Source organism: Lonchura striata, chromosome 6, assembly GCF_050655825.1.
Source record: "Lonchura striata isolate lonStrDom1 chromosome 6, ASM5065582v1, whole genome shotgun sequence".
In the NCBI taxonomy this organism is placed as follows: domain Eukaryota; kingdom Metazoa; phylum Chordata; class Aves; order Passeriformes; family Estrildidae; genus Lonchura; species Lonchura striata.
Genome location: NC_140708.1, coordinates 31675416 through 31687860, shown reverse-complemented (window position 1 = coordinate 31687860; position 12445 = coordinate 31675416). Strand labels below are relative to the sequence as shown.

Below are 12445 nucleotides of genomic sequence, written 5' to 3'. Positions count from 1 at the left end.
GTAACTACTTAAAGCTAAAATTTAGGAATATTTGCAGTTATCAGGTAAAAAAATAGTGACAGCAAACTCACTGGAGACTTAAAATTTTGCTACATTTTAATAAATAGATGTTAATTATCAATGTAATTTATCAATTAATCTAATTACAAAAGTATAGGTTATGTATATGTAACTAATTATCAATCAGCTAATCTTCCATTAGCTTGGTTTTAGTTACTTCTTCTTTAATTAATAGATTTTTACTTTGTTTGCCTATGACAGTAGTGTACTCCACAACCCAGAAGATAACTCCTTATCCCCATCCCCCAACCTCATTTTTCCTGCTCTGCTTTCCATAGACTTGACATTAAACTGGACTTCTTTCCCTCCTGTTCACCAACTCCTTTTCTACTCTACCCAGCAGCCAAGGGTTTCATACCACAGGCAGTGGGAGAGTCCTCCCTCAACCACAGGAGTATGACAGGTGGAACAGCAGCAGGGAGCAAATGCACTGGCTCAAGCAGAAGGGTGAGGGGCTTCCATGTTATCCAGAGCAGGGACAAGGTGGCTGCCAGTAGCTGGGACTGACTGTGAGGTTAGGATTTTGTCTCTCACCCCTCCCAACTCCAGCTGCATGGGAGGATGATCACCTTCCCTACTGGAGCACCACAAAGCTCCCTTGGGGAGGCCCAGAAGAGGACCACAGCCAAAGGGCTCACACCAAGTACCACCAAGAAGCAGCACTGGCCTTTTTGTGGTGTGTGATGGGCAAGGAGGGGAGGGAAACAGGGAGGCAGTGCTGTAAGAGTCTCCTTTTCCCTGCAAGCTGGGGAGACACTGGGTGGTGATGACATGCCAGTCTGGATTAGTGGGCAGGTAGTCAGGGTCATATTTGGAGCAGAAGCAGAAATGCTCTTCAGAAGTGTACTCAGGAATGCTAATTCTCCCTCTCACATCTCTTACACGTGGAATATAAGAAGCCCAGAGTCAAACAACACACAAAAAGCTCTTCTTACCTCTTTGCTCTCTTTCATTTCCTCTGAAGGTCCTCTGACTCTCATGTTGCTCAGGGTTGATGCCATGTGAACTGATTTCCTTCTGCTCTTCTCACCAGGCAAAGTGCTTAACTGCTGCTTAGGAGGCAGATTCAGCTTTGTGGATGTTTCTTTGTTATGCTCACTTATTTTCTACTTATTCAAAACGAATACTGCATTTGCCCAACAAATCTTTGCTCTGACCAGATATTTCCTTTACTTCCCAGAGCTCTGTGGGCTCACAGAGTGCAACAGACACTAGAAATTTGGTAACAGGCTGCTCACAGTTTCTGCATTTCTGATGTTGTGTTGAGTCATCTCAGCAAACATAATGATACCAACACTGTGAACACAAAAGTGGCCTCTCAAGAGCCTTGTATTAATAATTTCTGTTGTCAGGAACACCATTTTAATCCTTTCCACCCCTACAGAGATGCCAGACTTACAAGTCCCTTAAAAAAAGATATAATATCACAGTTTAAACATCTTATTAAAGTTAAATGAAGGGTGATAAGTATAAACAACTCATTTAGTGAGAAGACCAGCATAAAAAGTTGACAAGCAGAAAAAGGAATTGGAAAGATTAATTTGTAAGGATGCAAGTCTGGTGATAAGTCCTTGAGATGCAGCATCTTGTATTCAAGGATGCCACAAAAAGTGGTTTGGCTCTCGGAATATTAAATGTTACTCAAATTGTACAGGAAAGACCTACACTGTTTAAATTAACACCATAACACTCTAAGAATCTCTATCCACCTATTACTTCTGTCAATGCTCATACTTCTGCATTCAGTACATTGAAATGTAGGGACAGCCAGGAGAATCAATTTGAATAAATATTTTAAGTGAAGTTATTGAATAGTAATAAAATCCTGAGTGGTCACTCTTGGAAGCAGAATATCTTAATTTCACTTTAGCTTATTATTTTTTGTAAAAAGTTAGGTTGTTTTGTGGGTTTTTTTATTTGGGGGGTTTGGATATTTGGTCCAGGGTTAATCAGAAAATGTCCAAATGAAACTTACTAGAGAAAATCCCTATTTCTCATTGCTAATTTTTTGTTTTTATCAAACTTTATTATTTGGTCTCAGGTTATCTATCGAAGTACTGGGATTTGTTCAGAACAAGTTCACAGAGTTCATTATTAGTAATATATCTTTGCATAATTCATACATCTTATGAAATTCAGCAGTTTCCAGATGGATGGTCAGCACCACCCTGCTCTGAACAAATTGTGCTATTCCTTTGTAAGCACTCCTCTGCTGCATTGATTCTAGTTTGATTTGGATTGAGAATTTCCTGATGGAAACTAAACATGTAATAACACAGTCTTGCTATAGCCATTTTTCTGATAAAAATCACTCCTTTCAGAAGCAGCAAAGAAAACTAAGTACTGCAGCAAATGAACCATGCAAAATTATTTCTTCTCCACACTGATGACAGGAAGCATTTAAAACAGCTTTAAATTGTTTACTGTATGGGCATAATGGCACATAGGACAATTAGTCCAGTGTGAGATCTCCTTTGAGGCTGTATTATTTATTATTATTTAAAGATTTTGGGAGCATCTCTTTCTGTGGTGGTGGTTAGGTGCTTATTTGCTCATTAGAATTAATAAATGATATTCACTTAGAAATAACTGCCCACAATGCTTGCAAATATAGATACACACATTTCATCAGATTGAACAGAAAAACACATCAAGCCAATAAGCAGGCTAAACCTTAAACTCAGCATCCTATCTACAGCCCAAAGTCTTGATAGACTCAAATGTTGTCAGAGAACTTGAGAGCACAGAGCTGCAGTTCACTGGCTGCTGTAGTCGGCATTTCATGCCGGCTGGGTTAGCAAGCTTAGAGCTGAACTGGCAGGGACAGTGTTATGCCTTAAATAAGTCTAGGCCCAGTCTAAAGGCTTCTTTCTTACATAACAGTTTGGCACATTAGACACACACTGGGTCTAATGTGGTTTTGTGCAGGAAACCAGATATCCTCCAATCTGAAGCCCTTTGCAGGTTAGACTTTGCTTTATATAAATGGATCAAACCATAGAACACCCTTAACTTCTGCTGCCTAAAGGCCTTGGCAGAGATGTTGAGGCCCTTATGAGGATCTGAACCAATGTTCTCACCCACCAAAAATGTGGATTTAACAGAAATGGGATGCCAGATCAAGCACAGAAGCCCTGAGGCACTTCTGTGAGCAGGTAAAGGGTCTTTTGAGAACATTGTAAGGAATAAGCTAAAATCAAAGTCTTCCTCCTTGTAAAGCCAATTGAGCAGTCCCAGAACCAGCCCAGAAGACCATGCAGCAGACAAGTGATGGATTTGGCCTCAGGCCACACAACCACTCTTGCCTGACAGGCTGAGCCAAGATGTTATCTCCTTCTCTGGTTTTGAGAAGGAAAGCTCTTAAAAATTCATTAAGCTGTAAAGTGAGCAGAAGAGATGGGCTAGTGATCAGGAAACTCACCTGGGAATGAAAAATCCTGGGTAGCACACTGTGCTTTAAGGTCCTTGGAAGGAAAAGTGTTTAAGAGAAATCCTTAGACAGCTACATCTAAGGCTATCCAGGGTCTTCAGGTCTATGAAAGATTTATTAATGCAAAAGCTGTCAAAACATCACGATGAAAATGAACACTAACTAAATAATTCACCACATATATTTTCCTGCTAATTAAAGATTATAATCAAAAGTGGTAATGATTTTTGCAATCATGAGTTAAGTGTGTGGAAGGAAAAATAACTCTCAAAGGATTTTTACTGGAATCAGTTCTAGGGTGTTGAAATAAGGTTGAAAGAAACAGAACATAAACAAGTGTTAATTAATCAAGCATGCTGATAGCTCAGTATCTGCTTTTTCACAAAATTCCAGGCAGTTCTGTCATTCCCTCTGCAAAAGCTCCTTTATACACCATGTGACCCCAAGTAAATTTTGTCTTACTTTATGAGTTTCCAAAGCTGGAAAATGATCTGATCATATAAATCAAGACATTCAAGACTAGTAATGCTTTTTGACAGCAACCAAATTTAAAATGAAAAAAAATAAAATATTTATTTGATTGTACGAAGCGGTATCTAGCTACCAAAGAAAAGAGCTCCTCTTTTGATTTAATTAGACATACCATCACCCTACAAAATAACCTTGGAAGAGAAGGGCAAGGTCAGAGGAAGCCTGAAAAGAAAAGGTATGTCTCTCCTTATCTTTGGTAAAGTCTGTTGGGGTAATTGCATCCAGTGGCCATGAAGAAAACGACAAGGCTGTTAATAATTGCAGTGATTCACACTTGAATTCATCCTAAAATATAACCTGGCAATAGCACAAAGTATCCGTAGGCACCAGGTGTAATCCATGATGAAATCCTGTGTGCTCCACAGAAGGAGGTAGAACATTCTCTCTCCTTTGAATCTATAAGCAAGGCTATTGTGAAAGGCAGCACTGCAATTCAGCTAACTAAAGAATGTGTCAAATGGATCCTGATGCACTTGATGTGTTATGATAGTCAATTATTTTAGGCTTTAAAAAATGAGTGATATGTATTTTATCTGTCTATATCTGTATGCTTCATGCAAGGTTAAGATTTCTGTGCAGGAGAGAGAGATAACATCAGTTCACATTTATCAGGGCAAATCAGAAGTCCCCTGAGGGATACAAACTCATATCCCCTTGTGGTCCCTTAGTCCACCCACATCCCCATTTGTCCTGGGGTCCTACCTGGCAATGCACATAACTCCTTGTATGTGGAGACCCGGACTCTGAAGGACAACCACACTCTGCACAAGACAGAATTTTCCAAAACTCTTGTACCTACAGCTGAGAGGAAATTTTATGTATCCAGAACAGTTACCCAAGTGGTCCTTGGAACATAAACCCAAACAGTGGTTTCAGCCACCTATGCTTGCAAACATCTGGTAAATCCAGAGCCAAGGTCCCCAGACAGAAGGGAAGTGTCACACAGAGAAAAACAAAAAAGAAGCTAGATCATTTGCTTTGTTGTACTGTTTTCTATACTATTTCTTTCCTACTGTTTACAAATAGACACTTAGAAGAGTACTTAAGATTAGTTTGTGTGTGATTAAAAGATTACAAAGTACTCATATACAACAAGTTATGTAAAGTCCTAATGAAAGTAAATTCAAAAATTCATCTTGTCAGAAAAAAATATGGGAAAAAAATAACATCTTCTCTGGCTTTTTGCTTCGTTTGTGTTCAATTAAGAAAAGAAAAATTGTTTTACATGAAGGAAAGTATAATTTACTCTTCTGCAAAATTATTTCCTTCTAAGTCATTCAAGATGAACTTACAATTCAAATGCTAAATAAAGTGGAAGAAAAAAGAATTAAAATGAGCAGAATGAAAAATCATTGAGCTACATGAAGAATATTTTACTGTATGTTTTAAGCTTACTTATCAATTAATACTTTAGAACCAGAATGTATCAAATAGAAAATTTTTCTTGCTAAAAATGAATGAAATGGTATGCATTATGTCAAAGTAAGATATTTTTCCAGTGTTTGAATATCTCAATGTCTAAAAGTTAAAAATGGACCTGATCTGAATATGTTAGAGATTGACTTTCCTATTTCAAGAAGCTAGTGTCCTCATCTCTACCCATGTGAAATGAATACAAATCACTGCTGAGACAACAGATTTTCAAAATGCTTTGGGAGAAAAACTGTTCTGGAAAGGATCTCAAGATGTCACTAGGTCATTCAGGCAAGATCAACTCTACTTGAATTATGCCTTACTGATGTTTGTCCTACTTTAAAATGTTCTCAGTAAAGTTTCACTGATGGAATTAATCAATAATAATGACAGAAGGATGGGGGAAGTTTACTAATTTTCATTATGGCTTAATTGTTTTGAAACATTAATAATTTTATTGCCTATAATCTTGATGGAAAGATGCACCCAGGGAATTTCCAGAAGATATTAACTGTGTTTTCATCGCACCATTGCACTGATTTGCAGAGGTGAAACAGTCTCTCAGTTACAATGATGAAAACCTGATTTATTTCCTGATTAGTCCTGATTCCTCTCACTGTGATATTAAAGGCACAGTGTGGTGGTTGGCAGGCCATTCCTTCCCAAGGCACCATCTCCTTGCATCAGCCCGGAGTCAAAGGAGCAGGAAAGGACCCTGCCGACCCACAAAGGTCTGAGTCATAGAACCTGCAACAGGAACATCCCACAAATGCCATAAAAGAGAGCAGCAGCAATTTCTCCTCCAAAGCCTGTCTCATTGCTTGTACACACTGGCAGTCCCATTCATGCTGACTGGGCTGCAGAATCAATGCCACAGCAAAAAATGGTTTTTTTAAAGGCATTTTGTGAGCAAGGAAGCCATGTCTAAGCTTTCACTCATTCCACAGGAAAAGGCAGCAAGTATTTTCCTTCATGTAATTCATTTGGGATGCTCAAGGTGAGACATTTCCAGGGTCAGATTATTTTATCTTAACTAAGGATCAGTATTTGCAGGTTAAAAGAGATTTACTGTCACCTAGTAAAAATAGAAGGTTGAAGGAAAAAATCTCAGCATGGAGGCTGATTGCCTTTGGTAGTTAGGGTGCACTCAAACCTACTACAGAGATGAAGTTACACATTTCCATTTAATAGTCTTTAAAAATACTACTGTGGTTTGTGGGGGGTAGAGCACTGGTGCCTGCACAGATGTTGTTCTCCTGCTATTCACCTTCGCATAGGTAAATTTATTTAAAGGGGGTCTTTTGTACTTTTAATGATGGAGTGAGGGGTTTTTTTCTGTGGGAAATAGCTTTTAGGAAGTTGCAAATTGCCCAGTTCCTTGACTGAATAGTAAATGTTTTCCCCCTTCAATTCAGAGAACAATTTTCTGCCTGCTCTGCTGCTGCCATTGGTGCACTGTCCTTGTCATGGCTGGGACTTACTCTCTTCCTGACACCAGCAGTATTTTTTGCTTTCTCAAAAGGAAGGTGCTGATCAAATTCCATTGTCAAAGACTTTCCCTGGATAACCCTTTTTCACCCTCAGTGCATCCTCCCAGCATCCCACAGATCTTTAACTCAAAGGAATCCAGCTCCTTCCTGGAAGAGTGATTCTTTTTTCCTACTGTTTTACCAGATGAAAGTTGAGGGCAGGTCTTTGAGGATGACACAGGAGGTTGGGTGAGAGGCTGGGAAGCCTGCTGCTTGCAATCAGGGAGTAAAGTTCTTGGAGAGGAGTGAGTTAAACAAAATCCTAACATTTCACAGATGATTCTACATGTTCTAATGTAAGTCTCTCTCCTCCTTCTGAAGCAGAAGCAGGCTGTGGTGGGACCTTCTGAAAGGAGATCTCATTCCCCCATCTGGAACTGGGTTGCTGTAGTGATGCACAGAAAGACATAGAGCTGGCTTTCATGGCCTGGAAACAGTTTATCTGAAATGCTCTTACTCTAATACATAATGTTTTACTTAAAAACAATTGTCCAGTCTTTTAATTACCTTTTTCATTGCTTCCTAGGGAACTAACTGCAAGCCAAATCACATTCATTGAATTTAAATTGTTTGGATCTGAGAGACCTTTTCTTGTGGGCTTTTCAGAGGTCTGGTACTGTGGAAGTTATCTGGTAAGAAATGGTGTGTTTCCCAGGAACCATACCTTCAGATTGCTGTGGCTCTTTTACACTTGATCATTAGATGAAGGCAGCAGAATCAAATGTGGAATTCAGCTTGACAGCTGTCTGTAAGCAAAATCTTCAATACTGAGTCTATCCATTGTAAATGGACATTTCCTTTTGTTTTCATGAAATCTCCTGTACCTTCATTCCCTTCTCAGCTACAATCTCCACTCCAAATTGCTGTTGCAGCAGTGTGCATGGTTCCTCCTCCTGGATGGCAAGTGGTTGAACAGTTTATGGATGCTGAGTTTGAATTCAGTGACTGCAAAACATGGAGAGAGATCTCCTGTCTGAAGACAAAGTTTGGAGAGCACTTCAGTCTCTTGTTGCTGAAGTGATGGAATTTGAAGTGTCTAGAAATGCATCAGCTTTTCAGTCATTCTACCACTCCAGATGCCTACATGTCACACTTGTTTTAAACACAACAACTGTGCAAAGGGACACCATGTCTCAGGAAGGAGGAACAGCTTCTAATTTCCATAATTCTCTTTGTTTTGCAGTGATTTCCTTTTCGGCTTCATGTAACGGGGCAGCAAAGAGAGTTTATAATCTGATTGAGGTGTGAGCAGTGTCTCTTGCTTGACTTACAGAACAGTTCAGTTTGACTCCAGAGCTGGTCAGTTCAAACTCTGCAGTTCAAACTCTGCATTCAGAGCATTATTGATACAAAAGCAAGCTTCTCATGTAGGCAGCTATTACTACCCAGTGCTATTACTACAAGCAATGTTTAACCCAGCAAAAATCCCAGTCAGAAGATGGTTTAAAATGGCCAATTCCTTTGCAAAGGTATAAATCTCCAGCAATCAGTGGAGACCTTAATTCATAAACACTATACACACAGACAAATAAAAAATAAAATTTAAAAAAAGGCAAAGAGGCTTCACTATTTGCCTGCACATATAGTGAAAAAGATGCCTGAAGGAAAGGACTTGTACTCATGTGATGTGATTGTAGAGGAGCAGGAGGGTCAGAGGAGGCAGCAGGAGGTATCATCTCCTCCTCCTCCTCCTCATAAAAGAAGGCAAAGCTGAAGTTCTCTGGAACAGTGAAAAGATTCTTGATGATTTTTTAAGAAAAGTGGAAGAATAAATAAGTAAAAGTGCCAGTGTCTTGAAAGGTTCTCAGGCAGCAGCCCCTGCTGCTTAGCCTGATGCTATGCCATTAATATGGAAAGCTTGCAACACATCCTGTGGCACTCCACTGGCAGAAGGCAACCTCCCAGCAGCCAGCCTTGTGCAGCCAAGGTTCAGCTCTGTGATTCTGGGGAGCTGACAAACATCCCCAGCCCAGCAGGAGTCCCTTTCTGAAGGAAGGGAGAGCAGCAGGGAGTGCAGGCTGCAGCAAGGCTGCCTTCAGGAAGCTCATGCCATCAGCTGCTGGCACGTGATGTCTGTAAGTGAGCTGGGATGTTGGCAATGGGTGTTTCTGTATCTCACAGCCAGCAAAGTAAGTGGGGTTTGGAGTAGGTCTGAACCTCCTTGCATGAGGCACATAGTGATTTTGGGAATTCTATTAAACTTTTCAGGTATCCCACTCACAAGCAAAATTTGTGCCTTAAATCCAGTTTGTCTCTCAGCCACATGCAGTTCTTGCAGATTTCAGGACTGCAATTCTGAGTGCTGGTGGAAAAAAACTTGGCTTACAGAACAATAACACCATCATTCAGTGGTAAATCATTACAAGAGGCTGACATGACCCTTCACTGGGTCATGGATCTGAAATAATTCATTAAACATTTTTAACTGTTCACTCAAATTAACAAAAGAATGGGTAAATGTAGAGGCTGAAGTTAACAATAGCTGAAATCATTCTTGTTGTATAGATCCAGATCCACAGTAATGTAGGCACTTGGCTCTGATGAAATCATCTCTGTGATGTTAACTGTGATGGACCAATCTCTAGAGTTATGCTATCATGTCTAACATGAATTCCTACACCTCTCCATGTGCAAACTGAAAGCCATGCTAGGGAAATAAAAAGTTCCCCTGTGGACTATAATGATAACAAACAAAAGAGATTGGCCCTGAGGCACTTCCCCCTCCAAATGACTGCCCATTTGAAGTACTGTATTGACAGAGTTCCCTCATTCCTCACTTAGAAACTTCAGGTCAGACCTTATTTTAGAAGGTGAATTGGAGGTTGTTTGAAAAGGTGAGTTCTGACATGACTTTATTTTCTGAAGCCTGAGAAAAGACAGGTTTGCAAACACTGCCATAGTGCTTTCTTAAGCAGAGACAGCTCTTTTGTTTCCCAAAAGCATAATGTGGTTGGTCTCCCTGAATGCAAGTTAAAACAGAAATCTAAACTAGCTGAGAGAAGAAATTGCATTAGTGTAATTAGAAGTGTTCAGAAATCCTTTTCTGGTTCTCTAGGTACATGAGAGGACAGAGTAGGAAACAGAAAGTAGGAACAGGAGGGTGTTCAGCTTCTGGATATTATGCTACATTGTTCCCTGAGTAAGACAAAGGTGGAAGATGCTGCTTTGCAAGGCAGCAGAGGAAAGCAGTGGCATGCATTTCCCTCCCCCAGATATTTAATTGCACACCAGCAAGAGCTACCTGAGCCAGTTCTCAAAATAGTACAACTCTAAAGACTAAAGAGGGCATCTATCTCCTTAATATCACACCCTTGGAGATGGAAATTATTTGATTTTTTTCATTTAAATTCCTTTCAAGGGGAATGTTGCCAGCTCCCAAAGACCTAGTGTTTACTGAGAAATTAAAGTTGTCATTTTTAGTCTCTCAGATGTCAGTGAAAGTTAAGGAAAAGGCTGGCTTGTTTACATTCTTAGCATGATGGTGGAGAGTAGCCAGCATTAAAAAGTTCATCTTTCCTACTCTTTCTCACATTGCATGATGAAAATTGAAATAAAATCAATTCATCTCCAGGAAGATATGTAAGATTTTGTCAAATGAGCACAGTACCCAGGTCATTTAGATATCCTCAGTGACTGCTTGTGACAGCAAAAATTCATGAAGAATGCATGTGCTTTGAGCATATCCAGAGAGACATGAGTCCATCCATTTAGTAATTGTGCTTTACAGTCTGCTGGAGCATGAACTGCCCTATGCAGTGTCACAGAGACAAATCCCTGCATAACCTCCTCTGGATTATGCCAAGACATCTGAACATTGGAAACCCCAGCACAGATCATCAGCTCTCAAAAACTGGCATAAGGGAAGGCCTCTCTGAGCCCCAGAGACTGGCTAAATGCAGCCCTGCAACCCAAGGAAGCACCTGCCCATCCTTTTTGCAATCTGTGTCATCTGCATGCCGGGCTCCAGCTTAGATAATTAAACTGAATAAATATTTCATCAATCATTTTTCTTAGAGGAGTGGTGACCTGTCCCAACTCACTGGGAGGGCAGTGAAATATGACAGCGATCTAAGCAATGCAATTCTCTAGAAGTTGGGGTGGGCACTAGTGGAAAGATTAAGAAGCCCATTAAGTCCTTATTCTGAATTTTAACTCCCTTTTAAAAAAATAACTTCAGAAGCTACTTTTTAAGTCACTTAAAGGAAGAAGTTGCAAAAGAAAAGCAAGACTGAAAGTGTTGTATTATTCTGAAGGAATATTGGTAAATTTTGGTTCATTAATGCCTTATACTTTGAAGGACTGCTAAGTCTTTGAGAGTTGAGGCACAACCTGTGCACCAGAATCCTTTCATCAGCTAACCCAATGCAACTGTTTGACTGCATTCATCTACTACAAATGAGGCTTTAGGCTTAAAAGTAAGGAAAATTATTATCCATGATTGAAACTCCAATCAGGAGTCTATGGACACAATCCCCTGTGTTGATGGCTTTTATAGCAATCCAAAGACACCCAGGTATGAGACATTACTGTTCTATGTCCAGAAATTATTAAGAAACTATAGGATTCATCAGAAAAAAAGAAAAAAAAAAAAAAGTTGCTTGCTGAACTGTAACAATTCAAGCTGTTTAACTTCCATCCTGAATCTTTCTTGGAGATCTGCCAGAATCTCTTGGTATCACAGTTACTCAAAATGTTTGGGTAGAGGAAAAGATGCAGATAGTCCTTGCTTACAATATAAACAATATATGTTTTGTAAGCAAGGTTTCCTCATGATGATTGAAAGTTTAAACTAAGAGAAGAAGCAGATGCAACAGATATAAACATTATATATTTTACAAGCTGAGATATCCTGCATTCACCCTGTCTTGTGCACTGGAGTTGCTGTGGTGAGATTGAAGGGTTTTCTTTTGCAAAGAAAAGATCCTGATCCAAGCAATGAGGAAACTGAAGGCTGAAGCAGCAATTATCTTCTAGGGTAGTAGGTTTTTAGTTGCCTGGCAAATTGCAACACCATCCCATCAAAGTGCATCCATGGGGAGAGATTTTCATGCAGTGCTTTCACATTCTACCTACATTGTCCCTGTCTGGCTTTACCAGTAACTCCTGAATTAACTATTTTTATGGAACTCAGAGAAACTCCATTTAAAATGGGACCCTGATTTATCTTTACTCCACCCTCCTGCTGTGCTTCTGGATTTGGGGATGATTTGGTTGTCTTGATATCGACAAACAGTTTTGGATAAAACACGTTTCTCATTTTCATAAATAAGGATTTCCACAGATCTGAAAAGAGTTAGCTAATCAAAGTGCTTATTCAGGCATACTTGCTTGCTTGAACTGTATGTTGGGTACTCAGTTATATACCTTGCACATACATATATGGATACCTTTACAGTCTTGGTCCCGTGATGATCCTCCCCAGTTCTGCTGGTTAAGCCCATTGTGAAATAGAGAAAAAATGTGGCAGAAGGAGTTCTCTCTT

General features: G+C 39.7%; 1 long non-coding RNA gene across 13 annotated transcripts in view; it reads right to left on the bottom strand.

The window, feature by feature from the left end:
* LOC110468258 (uncharacterized) overlaps positions 1–12445 on the bottom strand; it is a 75327-nt gene that overhangs the window by 30289 nt on the left and 32593 nt on the right. For 10 of the 13 annotated variants that reach the window (XR_014956328.1, XR_014956326.1, XR_014956327.1 and 7 more), the window contains one exon: positions 1–12445. This exon is cut by the window's left edge and continues 30289 nt beyond it. This is a non-coding gene — a long non-coding RNA (uncharacterized LOC110468258). The other 3 variants (XR_014956335.1, XR_014956334.1, XR_014956332.1) reach the window with 3 other exon arrangements.